Here is a 15,800-nt window from a genome sequence, read left to right as displayed (position 1 = left end):
AGCAAATCCATTGCTCTAAAGCAGCGGCCTCAAGCCTTTTGGGTGCCAAGGATCGGTTTAGTGAAGTGTGGTTTTTCCGTGGACTAGGCAAGCGTGGTTTTATTTATTTGTTTGTTTATTTATTTATTTATTTATTTATTTATTTATTTATTTATTTATTTATTTATTTATGGGACTTATATCCCGCCCTATCTCCCGAGGGACTCAGGGCGGCTAACAACAACAAAAATTAAAGGTCTCTGTACAGTAAATTAACATTTAAAATTGAAATAAATTAAAGATTAGAGTTAAAATTGTAAACATAATTAAAATCCCTGTCAGTCCAGGTCAGCCAGGTGGAAAAGGAGTGTTTTGAGGCCGCGGCGAAAGGACCGGAGATCTTGGGCCATCCGAAGCTCAGGGGGGAGCTGGTTCCACAGGGCTGGCGCTCCCACAGAGAAGGGAGATCATTCGTGGTTTTGGAGTTGGGTATCACCAATATGCTGATGATATCCAGCTTTTTATTTTGACCCCAAACCACCCCAGTGATGCCCTCGACGTGATGTCCCGTTGCCTGGAGGCGGTCCGGGTCTGGATGGGGAGGAACAGACTTCAACTCAACCCTGACAAGACTGAGTGGCTGTTCGTGCCGGCATCCCGGGAAATTCCGATTATTCCATCATTGGCCATGGGGGGTGAGTTATTACCCCCCATAGATAGGGCCCGCAACTTGGGGTTCCTTCTAGACTCACAGCTCTCTTTGGAAGAGCATATTGGAGCTGTGACTAGGGGGGCCTTTGCCCAGGTTCGCCTGGTGCGCCAGTTGCGGCCCTATCTAGACCGGGATGCCTTGCGCACAGTCACTCATGCACTCGTTACCTCTCGTCTAGACTACTGTAATGCTCTCTACATGGGGCTGCCCTTGAGGTCCACCCGGAGACTCCAACTGGTACAGAATGCAGCCGCACGAGTTGTCTTGGGAGCTTCCCGATACTCCCATGTTACACCTTTGCTCCGCGAGCTGCATTGGCTACCGGTTGCTCTCCGGGTGAGGTTCAAGGTGTTAGTTATGACTTACAAAGCCCTTCATGGCATGGGTCCGGATTACCTACGGCAACACCTGCGGCCGGCGTCAACTTCCCTCCGTCCAGTGCGCTCCCACAGAGAGGGCCTCCTCAGGGTGCCACCGATCAAAGAATGCCGATTGGTGACCCCCAGGGGGAGAGTGTTCTCTGTGGGCGCGCCAGACCTATGGAACCGCTTGCCGGTTGAGCTCCGGATGGCCCCCGACCTTCGCTCCTTCCGGCGCGATCTCAAAACATTTTTCTTCGAACAAGCTGGCCTGGTCTGACGGGATGGGGTTGGGTTTTTATAACTAGTTTTAACTTTAATATGTATTGATTTTATGGGCATAATGTTTAATGGTTTTTTAATTTTTGTATTCGATTTTTATTGTGTATTGCCCTGTTCACCGCCCTGAGTCCTTCGGGAGAAGGGCGGGATACAAATCAAATTATTAAATTAAATTAAATTAAATTCTTCCCCTGGGGGTCGCAAGCCGACATTGTCTAGCCGACGGTACCCTGAGGAGGCCTTCTCTGTCTGAGCATACTGGGCAATGGGAATTCATTCCCGGCAGCAGATGGTCCTGCAAGTATCCCGGGCTTAAGCCATGTAGGGCTTTAAAGGTGTACCAGCACCTTAAATCTCACCCGGAGGGCAACCGGTAGCCAATGCAGCTCACGCAGGAGGGGTGTAATATGGGAGTATCGGGGTGCTCCCATCACTACCTGTGCAGCTGCACTCTGCACCAGTTGAAGCCTCCGGGTGGTCTTCAAGGGCAGCCCCATGTAGAGAGCATTGCAGTAGTCTATACGGGAGGTAACGAGTGCGTGGGTGACTGTACGTAGGGCATCTCGGTCCAGAAAGGGGCGCAACTGGTGTACCAGGCGAATCTGGGCAAATGCCCCCCTAGCCACGACTCCAATATGATCTTCAAAACTGAGTCGTGAATCCAGGAGGACGCCCAGGTTGCGTGCTCTATCAACGGTTTTGCATGCTACCTGCATCCCATGTATGCACAGATGGGGTTTTGCTTGCTTGCATGGTCCAGTTCCGGGCAGGCCACGGACCAGTGCTGATCCATGGACCGGGGGTTGGGGACCCCTGCTCTAAAGCACTGTTTCCCAGGCTATGGACTTCCACCCCCAGAATTCTCAACAGTGCCCATGTTGGCTGTGGAATTCTGAGATTTGAAGTTCAAATCCCTGAAAATCGTTAAAGTTGGAAAAACACTGTTCTTAAATGAAAAACAGCTATTGATTGTAATTCAGTGAGTAAAATTCAGGCTTTGGTCCTAATAACCTTAAGGGCTTCACTCTGATGTGCTGGAGTAGCAAGCCAGTTTCACTGAATTGAGAGGCAGTCCTGCTCATTTTATTGAGTCTTGGTTTACAATCCTAATTTGGCTGCTGCAATTGAGCCGTGGCGGCGCAGTGGTTAGAAGGCAGAACTGCAGGCTAACTCTGCCCACAGTCTGGAGTTCGATCCTGACCAGCGTAAAGTTGACTCAGCCTTCCATCCATCCGAGGTCGGTAAAATGAGGACCCAGCTTGTTGGGGGGGGGCAATATGCTGATTCTGTAAACCACCTTGAGGGTGCTGTAAAGCACTGTGAAGCGGTATATATTCGAGATGGGCAGTATTTAACAGTTATTTGTTCTGTATATGTAGGGGTGTGGGTCTATGCCCTACATGGCATGGGTCCGGATTATCTTAGGGAACACCTGCTGCCAGCATCAACTTCCCATCGTCCTGTGCGCTCCCATAGAGAGGCCCTCCTTAGGGTGCCGCCGGTTAGGGAGTGCCGGCGGGTGATCCCCAGAGGGAGGGCATTCTCTGTGGGCATGTCTGCCCTTTGGAATGATTTACCTGTGGAACTCCGGACTGCCCCTGATCTGCGTTCATTTCGCCAGGACCTGAAAACCTGGCTTTTTGATTGATCAGGCCTGGACTGACGTGGGGGGTTTAGCTTTTTAAATATTGTTTTAATTGTTGGGCTTAATTAATTTAATTTATTTTAATTTTATATTATCTTTTATATTGTATTTTATGCTGCCCTGTAAACCGCCCTGAGTCCTTCGGGAATAGGGCGGTATAGAAATCTAATTAAATAAATAAGATAAATAAATATGCATATGTTGTACATAGTGTGGTTAGGTGTGTGTCATGTATGTGTTTCACTCTGAGAGCGGGCAACTAAATTTCATTTCTGAGGTGTGCCGTTGTGCCCACGGTAAAAAAAAAATGACAATAAAAGGTTACCTTATCTTATCTTAAGTGCTATTGCTGTGGCACTTAAACAACTCGGGCAATTCAATCCCAAAGGTGCTTTTAAGAAAGATAAACTGGATTTTCTTGGGTTTTTGAAAACGTTTCGCTTCTTATCCAAGTACCTTCGTCCCTTCAGTTTTTCAGAACTGAACAAACTTCTTGGGCGAGAAAGAAAACGTTTTCAAGGAAGAAGAAGAAAAAAACCCAAGAACATCCAGTTGCCTTTCAAAAAGCACCTTTGGGGCAACCATGACTTGGATGATTGAATCGCCAATCAGGTATTTCAAGTTTTTATGGCTCACTCCGTGGGATTCCTGCTTCCACCGAACAAGGCTTTTTAAAAAAATTTGGAGCCCTCCTAGTGTGGTGATTTAAAGTCTTCATTATCCATAGAGAAAGGAAACAGAAGATCTGATTCACACATGGCACTAAGCCTCAACGTGTTTTCTTGAGTGAACTGCCAACTATGATTAGGAAATTGTATTGTTACCAAAAAGCACATTATTATTATTACGTTTCATCGCACAGTTGGCCACGTGTTTAGACTGGATTTGGGAGTTTAATCCACCTTCCCAAGGACCTGGGATAGGCAGATGTTGTTTTTTTTTATGGTGTTAAGGACAAAGTCACAGGAGGCAAGCAGTTGCAAGTAAAGCTACTTTTTGCAATTGAGTGTTGGATATTTATTCAGAGAATAACACAGTGCAAAGCATGAACAAATCCCACCTTTTAATTTGTGTGGGTTTTTTTTGGAAAGATAAGGTCCAGCCAGGAAATTAGAAATAATCCAAGTTAACAAGGAGAGGAATTTTTGATTTTGGCTTTTTTTTGAGTAAATCCAGAGTTAATAGAGTTGTAATTTTTCACTCTCTTAAAAATCTATCCACTCTGTTGTTATTTTGCCAACAATTATAGATATGACTTTTGCAAGATATTTCCATAATCTGAATCGATCCCGTGGAGCCTGATAATTTATCATTTCTTCCAATTCTTTTTCCTTGACTCTGCTTACCCCTGGGTATTGCCATTCATTTATTTATTTATTTATTTATTTATTTATTTATTTATTTATTTAAATTTATATACCGCCCTATTCCCGTAGGACTCAGGGCGGTTTACAGGGAAAATTACAAGTTAAAATACATCACATACAATTAAAATCGATTAAAACTAAGCTTAAATTAATCCCTGAACTTAACTAAAACCCCATTAATTAAATAATTAAAACCCCTCAGTCTGGGCCAGACAGCTCAAAAAACCAAGTTTTCAAGTCCCTATGAAATGAGCGAAGGTCCGGGGCGGTCCTAAGCTCCGTGGGAAGCTGGTTCCAAAGGGCCGGCGCGCCCACAGAGAACGCCCTTCCCCTGGGAATAACCCGCCGGCATTCCTTAACCCGCGGTACCCTAAGAAGGCCCTCCCTGTGGGAGCGCACAGGACGATGGGAAGTTGATGCCGGCAGCAGGTGTTCCCTTAGATAATCCGGACCCAAGCCATTTAGAGCTTTATAGGTCATTACCAGCACCTTGAATCTCACCCGGAGGGCAACCGGAAGCCAATGCAGCTCACGGAGAAGAGGTGTTATACGGGAGTATCGGGAAACTCCCATAACAACTCACACAGCTGCATTCTGCACCAGCTGAAGCCTCCGAGTGGTCCTCAAGGGCAGCCCCATGTAGAGAGCCTTACAGTAGTCTAGCTGGGAGGTTACAAGCGCATGGGCAACTGTGCGTAGGGCATCTTGGTCCAGATAGGGCTGCAACTGGTGCACCAGACGAAGCTGGGCAAAAGCCCCCCTGGTCACGGCTCCTATATGATCTTCAAAATTGAGCCATGAATCCAAGAGGATGCCCAAGTTGCGAGCCCTATCGACGGGGGGTAACACCTCACCCCCCATCATTAGTGGTGGAACAACCTGGTTTATCCGAGATGCCGATATACACAGCCACTCAGTCTTGGTAGGATTGAGACGAAGCCTGTTTCTCCCCATCCAAACCCGGACCGCTTCCAGGCAACGGGACATCACGTCGAGTGCATCACTGGGTTGGTTCGGGGTGGAAAGAAAAAGTTGGGTATCATCAGTGTACTGATGATACCCCACCCTGAAACCACTAATGAGCTCGCCCAGCGGTTTCATGTAGATGTTGAACAGGAGGGGAGAGAGGACCGACCCCTGAGGGACTCCACAAATGAGAGACCTCAGGGCGGACCTCTGCCCTCCTGTCAACACCGACTGCGAGCGGCCCAGGAGGTAGGAGAACCACCGTAAAACGGTGCCTCCCACCATGTCTACAGAAATTACTATTTTCAATTCTTGTTGCATACGGTGTGCCGAGGCAGTCAAGTGATGCTTTGAAAATCTTCTACATTTTTAATGGCGCCATTTTCAACACAAGACAGTATGTTAAACCACAACGTTGTTCACTGGGTTATGCAACACCAGCCACAATGACCTACAAACCCCGGGATTGCCAGAAGGTGTATTATTGTCACTATATTGCTCTAAAAATCCTAACAGGCTATTTTGTTTGTTAGTTGTTTGTTAAATCTTGTTGCCACCTATCTCAACCCGTGGCAATTCTAGGCTACATGTTTTTCCAGCAGTACAGATTTGCTTGGGTGCACCAAGCCAAACATTTTTACCTTTTGGGATATGTGGGAAGGGTTTAATGGTTGTAAGATCCAACATGGATTCATAAAGATTCTGAAGTATTTTTACACTTAATTTAGGAAGCCTTCAGCATAATCTCGGGGCACTCCTTGGCCATAAATTGGAGAATGAGGATTTGTGGTTGCTTATTCTGGCCTCCCTGCATCGCATGAATCTAGTCAGTGGTGGTTTGTCAACCAAACTATGGCTTAGCGCAGGGGTCTGCAACTCTGACAACTTTAAGACTTGTGGACTTCAGTTCTGGAAGCTAAAGTCCACAAGTCTTAAGGTTGTCAAAGTTGCAGACCCCTGGCTTAGTGCTATGTATGAATCTTTCCATTATTTTTTGATTAATGTGACTGTGTATCCAAGCCTATCCAGAACTGTCTTGTGCTCTGTTAGAAAGGCTCCTGAGGTGTCCGGTGTCAAGATAAAGAATTGTCATCTCAAATCCACGGTTAACAATGCTTCATTCTGTAGCTCCCGTGCAAAACAACTGCACGATAAGACAGGATTGTCAATCTAAGAACAAAGCTGGTTCTAACCCTTTCTTAGAAATGCTGGTTGGCATTTAATGCATTTAATGGGCCCCAGCCCATTAACTAAGAAACACAGCCTGCTTTTTTGGCTGCAAAACACCAGGACACACAATACAACATATTATGCTTGACCAAGCACCAAATAATGTTTGCAGTTCCACATCCAGTAGTGTGTGCGATGCAACCGTCTCCTCAGCTCAAGGTTTTAGGCTGAGGTTTGTGCCCTTCCCTTGTTGCCAACCCAAAATGGAGCACAGCATTCTTCAACGGAGGGACTGGAAGAAGCATCAAATGTATAAGCTGCTCAACATTGTCCTTAACCCAAACGATGGATAATCTAGATCAGTGGTTCTTAACCTGCAGTCCACGGACCTCTGTGTGTGTGGAGGGGGTTGTCAAGATGTTGTCACAGGTGGTCCACGAAGGCTTGAAGAAATGTCAGGATTTAAATCTTGAGTTATGTCTTGGGGGTCCGTGGCCACAAAACGTGGCCACAGGACGACAATCGAAAACAAGAATCCACGAACACTGACTAGCAGTCAACCGAGACGACCACCAATCCCTGATTTCGACTCACATTGACAACAAGCAACACCAGTTCGGCTGGGACAGAACAAAAGTCGTCAGCCATGCCACCAAACACCACGCACACGAATTCGTCGAAGCCCGGTATTCAACAAATGGGTCAATCAACAAACATATCAATTTGGAACCAGCCTACGAGCCCGGAAGGAGATGGATCCATCGGGCAACCAACCACTTCGTCACCAGATGACCTTCGCATGATGTGACCAGTCGGTCCCGCAGCCAACCGACCACGTGACCCCGTAAGACCAATATAAGCGGAGGAGAAGTGAAAGAAGACGCGTCAACCAAAGTCCCGCTGCTGATGTTTCCTGGACTGGTGACGATACGTTCGGAAGCTGAGCAGCAAGCTCAGAGAACAAACCACCGCCATTTCGAAAAGCTTTATTTATGTATTTATTTATTTAGCCTTAAATTAACCCTGTTTGCCTTCAAAGAAAACTTTCTAGACTAGGGCTTTTCAACCTTTTCACCCACGGTACCACTTTTAGAATCTGGCAACATCAGAGTACCACCAGTCTCCTAGCAAGGTATCCAAAACTTGATGACCAAAAAAAAAAAAAGGAAAAAAGTGATGAAGTACAGGTAGTCCTCGACTTACAACAGTTCACTTAGTGACTGTTCAAAGTTACAATGACACTGAAAAAAATGCCCCCCAAGCCACAGCCGAGCAAGATACCTGCCTGCCCGCCCTGCAGCGCTCTTCCTCCTGTCCGAGGTTTTCATTGTTGTGAGCATTTCTGTTGAGGATTGGCAGCGGGGGTGGAGTGGGTTGGGTTGGTTTTTATTCTCCCCCCGTCTGCTGGGTGGTTGCAGCAGGTTTTGGACACTTCACATGACCCTGGGACACTGTGACAATCATAAATATGAATCAGTTGTCAAGCATCTGAATGTAAATCACAAGACCCTGGAGATGCTGCAAGATTCCAGCTGATCGGTGCTTCTTCTGGGCTCAGAAGCACCAGGATGAGCGCAGAGCTCCAGCTGGATCCTGGCGCTTTCGCTCAGCCCTGACAGCCCTGCAGCTCCAGACGTCTCTCGCTCAGGCTTGTGCGGTGCTGCCACCGGTTCAGTTCATTCCCCTCCCCCGCTACCACTTTTCTAGGATGGTCGCGTGCCACCTGCCAGGTGCCAATGTACCACAGGTGGTACCCGTACCACTGGTTGAAAAGCCCTGTTCTAGAAGCCATATGGCATATTTTAACTTTTCCCTGGCAATCTAAATCCCGGATGATAACAAATCCCAAATTTCTCACCTTCTCACGTACAATAAAGTTCTCTGGTCGCCAAGCCAGACAGACCTAAACTACACTTAACCCAGACTGTTTCTATTCCAGTAAGATTTAGACCAGGATCAAATTCAGTTTTTCTACTGAAGGTTATGGTGGGTTGTGCACCAAATTCATTAACTTCTTTCAAATAAGCATCCAAAGATTAAGAAATTGGCTGGAAAAACCTCAAGGTCAGCTGATAAGTGAATGACACTTTAATTTGCTCTATTTAAATCCCATCTTTTCTGAGCGCAGCAAAATCTACCAAAATCTACAAAGGGGTTTTCCCTAATTCTATCCTTACAATAAGGATCCTAATTGGGTGTACAACTGACTCTTCATGGCCCAATGTAACGCCTAACATCTGTACTGGTTGTCTGAAGAGCAAGCCTCAGAAAGCTAGGCAGCAAACTTGATTCAAATTCAAATTTAACAAACTTGCTTTAAGAATCATTGGCTGAGATGGACAGCTGTAGAAATTGAACAAACAAACAGAGATGTGTGCATCCACCTCTCTGAAATTATGGTTTAATGAATAAACCACAACTGGTTGGGTTCACTTCGTTCACTGTCCCATGAATCTTTTTTATTTTTTTAATGTCCACCCTTCCAGATGAACCAGTCAGGAAACTTAACTTGATGAGCTAATTCTACTTTACTGTAAGGCTACGTTAACTTAATCTTGCAAATCTGAAGGTACAAATCTCCTGTCACCATTTTTAATCACCTGAACAATTAGGGTGGGTCTTTCCTACCTATGTTTCTTCCTCCGACCGTTAAGCCACTGAGGCCTCCTGCCTCTCTTCTCTACATTCCTACAGGTCATTTCCACATCCCATTACAGTTAATGAGCCAGGATGCCCGGCCTCCACACCCTGATTGATTTGACTGATTTGCCAAACAAATCTTCTTATTTCATTCTTCGACAAAGTGACTAAATTACTGGACCGGCGAAATGCAGTGGACACAGTATACTTGGATTTCAGTGAGGCACTTGATAAAGCCTACTTCTTGGTAAGCTAGGAAAATATGGGACAGACAGCATCACCACCAGATGTATTTGTAACTGGCCAACAAACCGTATTCAACGAGTAGTCCTCAATTGTACTACATCTACACAGAAGGAAGGAAGCAGTGGGGTACCACAAGGTTCCATCTTAGGCTCACTACTCGTCAATATCAATAATAATAATAATAATAATAATAATAATAATAATAATAATAATAATAAAATAATAATAATAATAATAAATAATAATAATAATAATAATAATAATAATAATAATAATAATAATAATAATTGCAAGGACCTTGGAGATCTTCTAGTCCAGGGGTCTTCAAACTCGGCCCTTTTATGACTCATGGACTTCAACTTCCAGAATTCCTCAGCCAGCATGCCTGGCTGAGAAATTCTGGGAGTTGAAGTCCATGAGTCATAAAAGGGCCGAGTTTGAAGACCTCTGTTCTAGTCCAACCCCCTGCTCAGGCATGAAACCCTATACCATTTCAGACAAATGGTTGTCCAGTCTTTTTTAAAAAAAACTTCCAGTGTTGGAGCATTCACAGCTTCTGCAGGCGGGTTGTTCCACTGATTAATTGTTCTGTCAGGAAATTTCTCCTTAGTTCTAGGTTGCTTCTCTCCTTGATTAGAAAAGAAGGACTCTGAGTGACATGATAGCAGTGATCCAATATTTGAGGGCCGCCACAAAGAGGGAATCAACTGATTCTCCAAAGCACCAGAAGGCCAGATAAAAAGCAACGGATGGAAACCAATCAAGGAGAGAAGCAACCAAGAACTAAGGAGAAATTTCCTAACTGTGAGAACAATTAACCAGTGGAACAGCTTGCCTCCAGAAGTTGTAGATGCTCCATCACTGGAGGCTTTTCAGAGGAGACTGGACAGCCACTTGTCTGGAATGGTATAGGTCTCCTGCTTGAGCAGGGTTGGACTAGAAGACCTCCAATGGCCCCTCCAACTCTGTTATTCTGTTATTCTATCTGATATATGTCATCAAGCAACTATCATCTCTTAGCGACCACACAGATTATCTCCATGACAACATGGCCTTAACCTAGTCCTTTGGGTCTTCTAATGGTGCGCTGATCGTAACAAATCAATTAATTTTGCTGTCGGTCATCCTCTTCTCTCTTTCAGGTTGATACCATATACTAAGCCAAAACTTGAGCATCATACTGGATAAATAATAACTGAGCATCATACTGGATAAATCCAACCAGATATGGCCAGAATCAGGATCTGGCTGAGCCAATAAGTGAAAATGAGCCTTGTAAACCAGTTCCAGCAGTCCCATCTAGATGTGTGAGGCATGATGGGAACTGTAATCCAAGATATCTAAAGGTAAAAAAAATAAAATAAAAAATAAAAAATAAAATAAATATAAAATATAATTAAAAAATATATAAAATATACTATAATACAATAAAAAATAAAATAAAAATAAAATAAAATATAAAATAAAAATATAATAAAATAAAATATACTGCTCAAAAAAATAAAGGGAACACTTAAACAACACAATGTACTGTATTTAATAGTAGGATGTCTTATCTTGTGTTCCCTTTATTTTTTTGAGCAGTATATAAAATAAAATATAAAATAAAATAAAATATAAATATAATAAAATATAAAATAAAAATAATAAAATAAAATAAAATCTTTGGAATAGGGACAGGCTGGGATGAGGGATGCTCCATTGAGGGATGCTCCAGCACCTAAAAAACTTGGAAAGGAAGTCATAAAACAGATTCTGACGCTTGCGAACCAACAGAATGGACAACGGTTCTGCCTGTAGTCTGAAAACACACCTTGAAAAAGCAAGTAGAAGCTTGTTTCTTTTTAACCTAAAAAGCATGCCACCTCCTGATTTTGCAACCCGACTGAGTCTGCCAATGGGCCTGTTGTGGGCGAAGTTAAAGAAAGGGCCTGGGAGATTTCCCCAACTTCTGTTCTCTTTCCTCAACTTCATCCTCCTCCCTACTTTGCTTTCCGTCAAATAGCACAACGTGGGGACCACCGATCGGCAGGAAGTGAAAGGGCGAGTTTCAGGACCTTGCAGACGGCAAGCACAAGGCAACGAGGAAGAGAGGCCAACCTTTTCCTTAATTTACAACTGGAATTGGCCCCGGAAATTCATAAGTCATGGAGGTCATTAAGCAGGTTACCGTGTGACTGTGTCCAATTTTACGACCTTTGCTACAATGGTCATTAAGCAAAAAACATGGTCATTAAGTGAATATCGTGATCACTATTTATGTGATAAAGATTATGTGATAAAGATTATCTAATCTTTATTAGATTTTTACCTGCCTTTATGACTTATACAAGTAACTCGACGAATATACATCATATAGGTAGTCCTCGATTTACAGCAGTTCGTTTAGTGACTGTTCAAAGTTACAACGGCACTGGAAAAAAAATGACTCGTGACTGTTTTTCACAGTTACAACCTTTGCAGCATCCTCGTGATCACGTAATCAAAATTCGGGTATTTGGCAACAGGCTCATATTCATGGCAGGGTCCGGGGAGTCACGTGATCCCCTTTTGTGAGCTTCTGATAAGCAAACTCAACGGGGAAAGCCAGATTGACTTGACAACCAGGTTACTAACTGCAGTGATTCACTTAACAAAGGTGGCAAGAAAAGTCGTAAAATGGGGAAAAACTCACTTAACAAAAGCTTTACTTAACAACATAAATTTTGGCCTCAATTATTTGGCCTCAACAGTTGAGGACTACCTATACTCCTTCCTGCTCCTCTTTTTCTTTCTATCTGTCTGTCTGTCTGTCTATCTATCTATCTCAGGGGTGTCAAACTCAATTTCATGGAGGGCCACATCAGCATTGCGGTTGCCCTCAGGGGGCTGGGTGGGTATGGCCAGGGTGGGCGTGGCCTACTGGGTGGGTGTGGCTAAAGTGCATATGGCCTACTGGGTGGGCGTGGCCAGCTCTACATCGTTCGCATCAAGGGTGCCTATGGGGGCCTGGGCACAAGTGGGACAGATCTGAGGGTCTCTGGCAGAAGGAGGGTCTCTGGGCCAGGGCCAAGGCAGTGGGTGCCGTTCCCTCACTGTTTCCAGGATGGCTTCACGGGCCGCATGAAACCACTTTGCGGGCCGGATCGGGCCCCCGGGCCTTGTGTTTGGCATGTCTGATCTATCTTATCCATCTATCTGCCTATCTGCCTGCCTGCCTGCCTATCTATCTATCTGTCCATCCGTCCATCCATCCATGTCTGTCTCTGCCTGCCTATCTATCTGCCTATCTGCCTATCTGCCTGTCTGTCTGTCTGTCTGTCTATCTGCCTATCTATCTGCCTATCTGCCTGTCTGTCTGTCTGTCTGTCTATCTGCCTATCTATCTGCCTGCCTGCCTGCCTGCCTATCTCTCTCTCTCTCCCTCTCTCTCTCTATCTGCCTATCTGTCTGTCTGTCTGTCTATCTGCCTATCTATCTGCCTGCCTGCCTGCCTGCCTGCCTGCCTGCCTACCTGCCTATCTATCTATCTATCTATCTATCTATCTATCTATCTATCTATCTGCCTATCTATCTATCTATATCTATCTGCCTATCTATCTATCCACCTATCTGCCTGTCTGCCTGTCCGTCCGTCTGTCCGTCCATCCATCCATCCATCCATCCATCCATCCATCTATCTATCTATCTATCTATCTATCTATCTATCTATCTATCTATCTATCTACAGGTAGTCCTCAACTTATAACAGTTCATTTAGTTACCGCTTGAAGTTACAACAGCACTGAAAAAAAAGTGATTTATGACCATTTTCCACACTTACGACCCATGGTTACGTGATCAAAATTCAGACACTTGGCAGCTAGCTGATATCTATGACGGCTGCAGTGTCCTGGGGTCATGTGATCACCTTTTCATAAGCAAAGCCAATGGGGAAGCCAGACTCACCTAGCTGGTTTTCATGCCTGAGGTGAAACTAGAACTCACAGTCTCCAGGTTTCTGGGCCAGAACCTTAACCAGTACACCAAACTGACTCTCCCCTAAGTGAACGCTGCAGTTGTTAAAACAAACCATTTTAACTAATGGCCTTTTGTTTGTTTCTTTGCTGGAAATCAGGCACAGATGCTAGTTCCAGCTAAAAATCCCCAAAATTGCAGTATGTGATTCCAGGATGCTTGCCATGGCCATAATGTGGGCCATTTATTATGGAATCTTAGAGAAGGTATCCAGAAGCTAGTATGACAATAACTTGTACAGAAGAATCATGTCTTAAGTCCAGAGAGGTAGAAAAGTATTTTAAAAAAAGGGGCTCCCCCTTGATTCCTTAGGTATACAGTAAGAGGGAGGCAAGGGAAAAACACAAGCAGACTTGCACAATTCTGTTACTATCCATATCTCAGGAGTGGGGGACTCTGGCCCTTTTAGGACTTGGGGACTACAACTCCTACAGCCATGCTGGCTCAGGAATTCTGGGAGTTGAAGTCCGTAAGTCATAAAAGGACCATCCTTCCCCACCTCTGCCTTATCTCAATAAAACAGAGTTCTAGTCTTCCTGAACAGTCAATTTTCCTCCTCAGTCAATTCATGTAGCTGACAAGTGCTGAATGTGGGTTTATAAGTAGCCTGGCTGACAAGCAATAGATGCAAAGGGGCACAGGGCAAACCATAACAATTACAAGCAAGCTGTGCCTTGCGTTAGGGCCCGAAGGCAGGGGAATTCTGGGAGTTGAAGTCCACGCATCTTAATGTTGCCAAGATTGAGAACCCTTGCTTTAAGGCAGAGGTCCCCAACCCCCGATCCGCCGACCGGTACTGGGCCGCAGCATGCCAGCAACCAGTCCACACAAACAAGCAAAGCCCCATCCGTGGGATGCAGGCAGCACACAAAACCACACCCCCTCCGGTCCACGGAAAAAAACTTTCTCCACGGAACCGGTCCCTGGTGCCCAAAAGGTTGGGGACCTCTGCTTTAAGGCATTGGCAGCAATCACCATAAGTAGCAAAGGAATTCAAAGTTTTCACCTCATGACCAACAGCAGTCAGAAGCAGTCAGTGGACAGCCACAAAAAGGGTGCAACTATGCCTGCACATCCTAGTTGGAGTCATCATGGTGGCGCTTAATATCACCAAAGACTGAACTCAGGAGGCCAAAAATGGTGCAATCCTCACTAAAAAAAAAAGTGTGTGGCTAGGCCAAAATCCCCTGCTGGCAGAACCGACAGAAAGCCTGTTAACTCTATCCTTAACCACACGATCCATGAAATATCCTTGATTCGGTAGAGAAGAGAATAAGCACTGTATTCAAACTAGAATTACTAAAGAGGATTTTAGGCTAATGTGGGTGTGGACTAACAATGTTAGGAAGAATAGAACAGAGGCCCAGGATTGAACTGGGGAGTCCTTGGTGTTGTGCAAGCTTGGTCCTTTGCTTGCAAACTTTTAATTATCCAATTAGTAATAAAAACACCCAGGAAGCCACGTGTGACAAGAAAACATGAAATCCCAGCATAATAATTCCTAGGAGAGAGAGAGAGAGAGAGACAGTTTGGTCTAGTGATTAACGCATTAGGCTAGAAACCATGAACTGTGAGTTCTAATCCTGCCTGAGGCATGAAAGCTGGCTAGCTGACTTTGGGCTGGTCCCCCTCTCTCAGCCCAACTCACCTCATAAGATTGTTGTGGAGAAATCTGGAGGAGGAAGGAGCATTGGGTGTGTTTGACACCCTAGTTATTTATAAACAAAATAAAGGTGGGATCAAAATAAACTATGCAGACCTCTTCGGAAAAGCAGTGGAAAAACCTTGTTCATTCAAGTTACAGATCCAGATCTTTTGGCAATCCAGAAAATGGATTAAATTAAACGGCGCATGCAGCCACAAACCTACAATTTTACCCAAGAAAGTTGGTCCTCTAATCCAGCGTTTCTCAACCTTGTCAACTTTAAGACGTGTGGATTTCAACTCCCAGAATCCCCCAGCCAGCAAAGCTGGGAGTTGGAAGTCCACACATCTTAAAGCTGCCAAGTTTGAGCAGGGTTGCTCCAAGCCTTTGGTGGACCTGAGTGTCCTTCCGTGCAGCACCCCTCCAAAAATCTGGGGATACCTAGTGGCAAAGTTACGCCACAAAAAAAAAGGTAAGGAGCCTTAACTCTAACCTGATTCCTATTTTATATTTCAGTTCTGCCTGGAGTAATGCAGAGGAACCTGGCACAAGACCAGGACAAGAAAACAGTGGATGGAAACTTATCAAGGAGAGAAGCAACCTAGAATTAAGGAGAAACTTCCTAATAGTCAGAACAGTTAACCAGTGGAACTGCTTGCCTTCAGAAGTTGTGGATGTCCATCACTGGAGGCTTTTAATCAATCAAAATAGAGTTGGAAGGGGTCTTGGACTCTGCTCAAGCAGAAGACCCCTATACCATTTCAGGCATGTGGCTGTCCAGTCTCTTCTTAAA

General features: G+C 44.8%; 1 protein-coding gene across 1 annotated transcript in view; it reads right to left on the bottom strand.

The window, feature by feature from the left end:
• Window positions 1–15,800, bottom strand: part of LOC310641208 (major facilitator superfamily domain-containing protein 8-like) — a 52,059-nt gene that overhangs the window by 35,281 nt on the left and 978 nt on the right.

This window comes from Vipera ursinii, assembly GCF_947247035.1.
Source record: "Vipera ursinii genome assembly, chromosome: 5".
NCBI classification, from domain to species: Eukaryota; Metazoa; Chordata; class Lepidosauria; order Squamata; family Viperidae; genus Vipera; species Vipera ursinii.
Note: the sequence above shows the minus strand (reverse complement) of the source record. Positions and strands in the feature narration are given on the sequence as shown.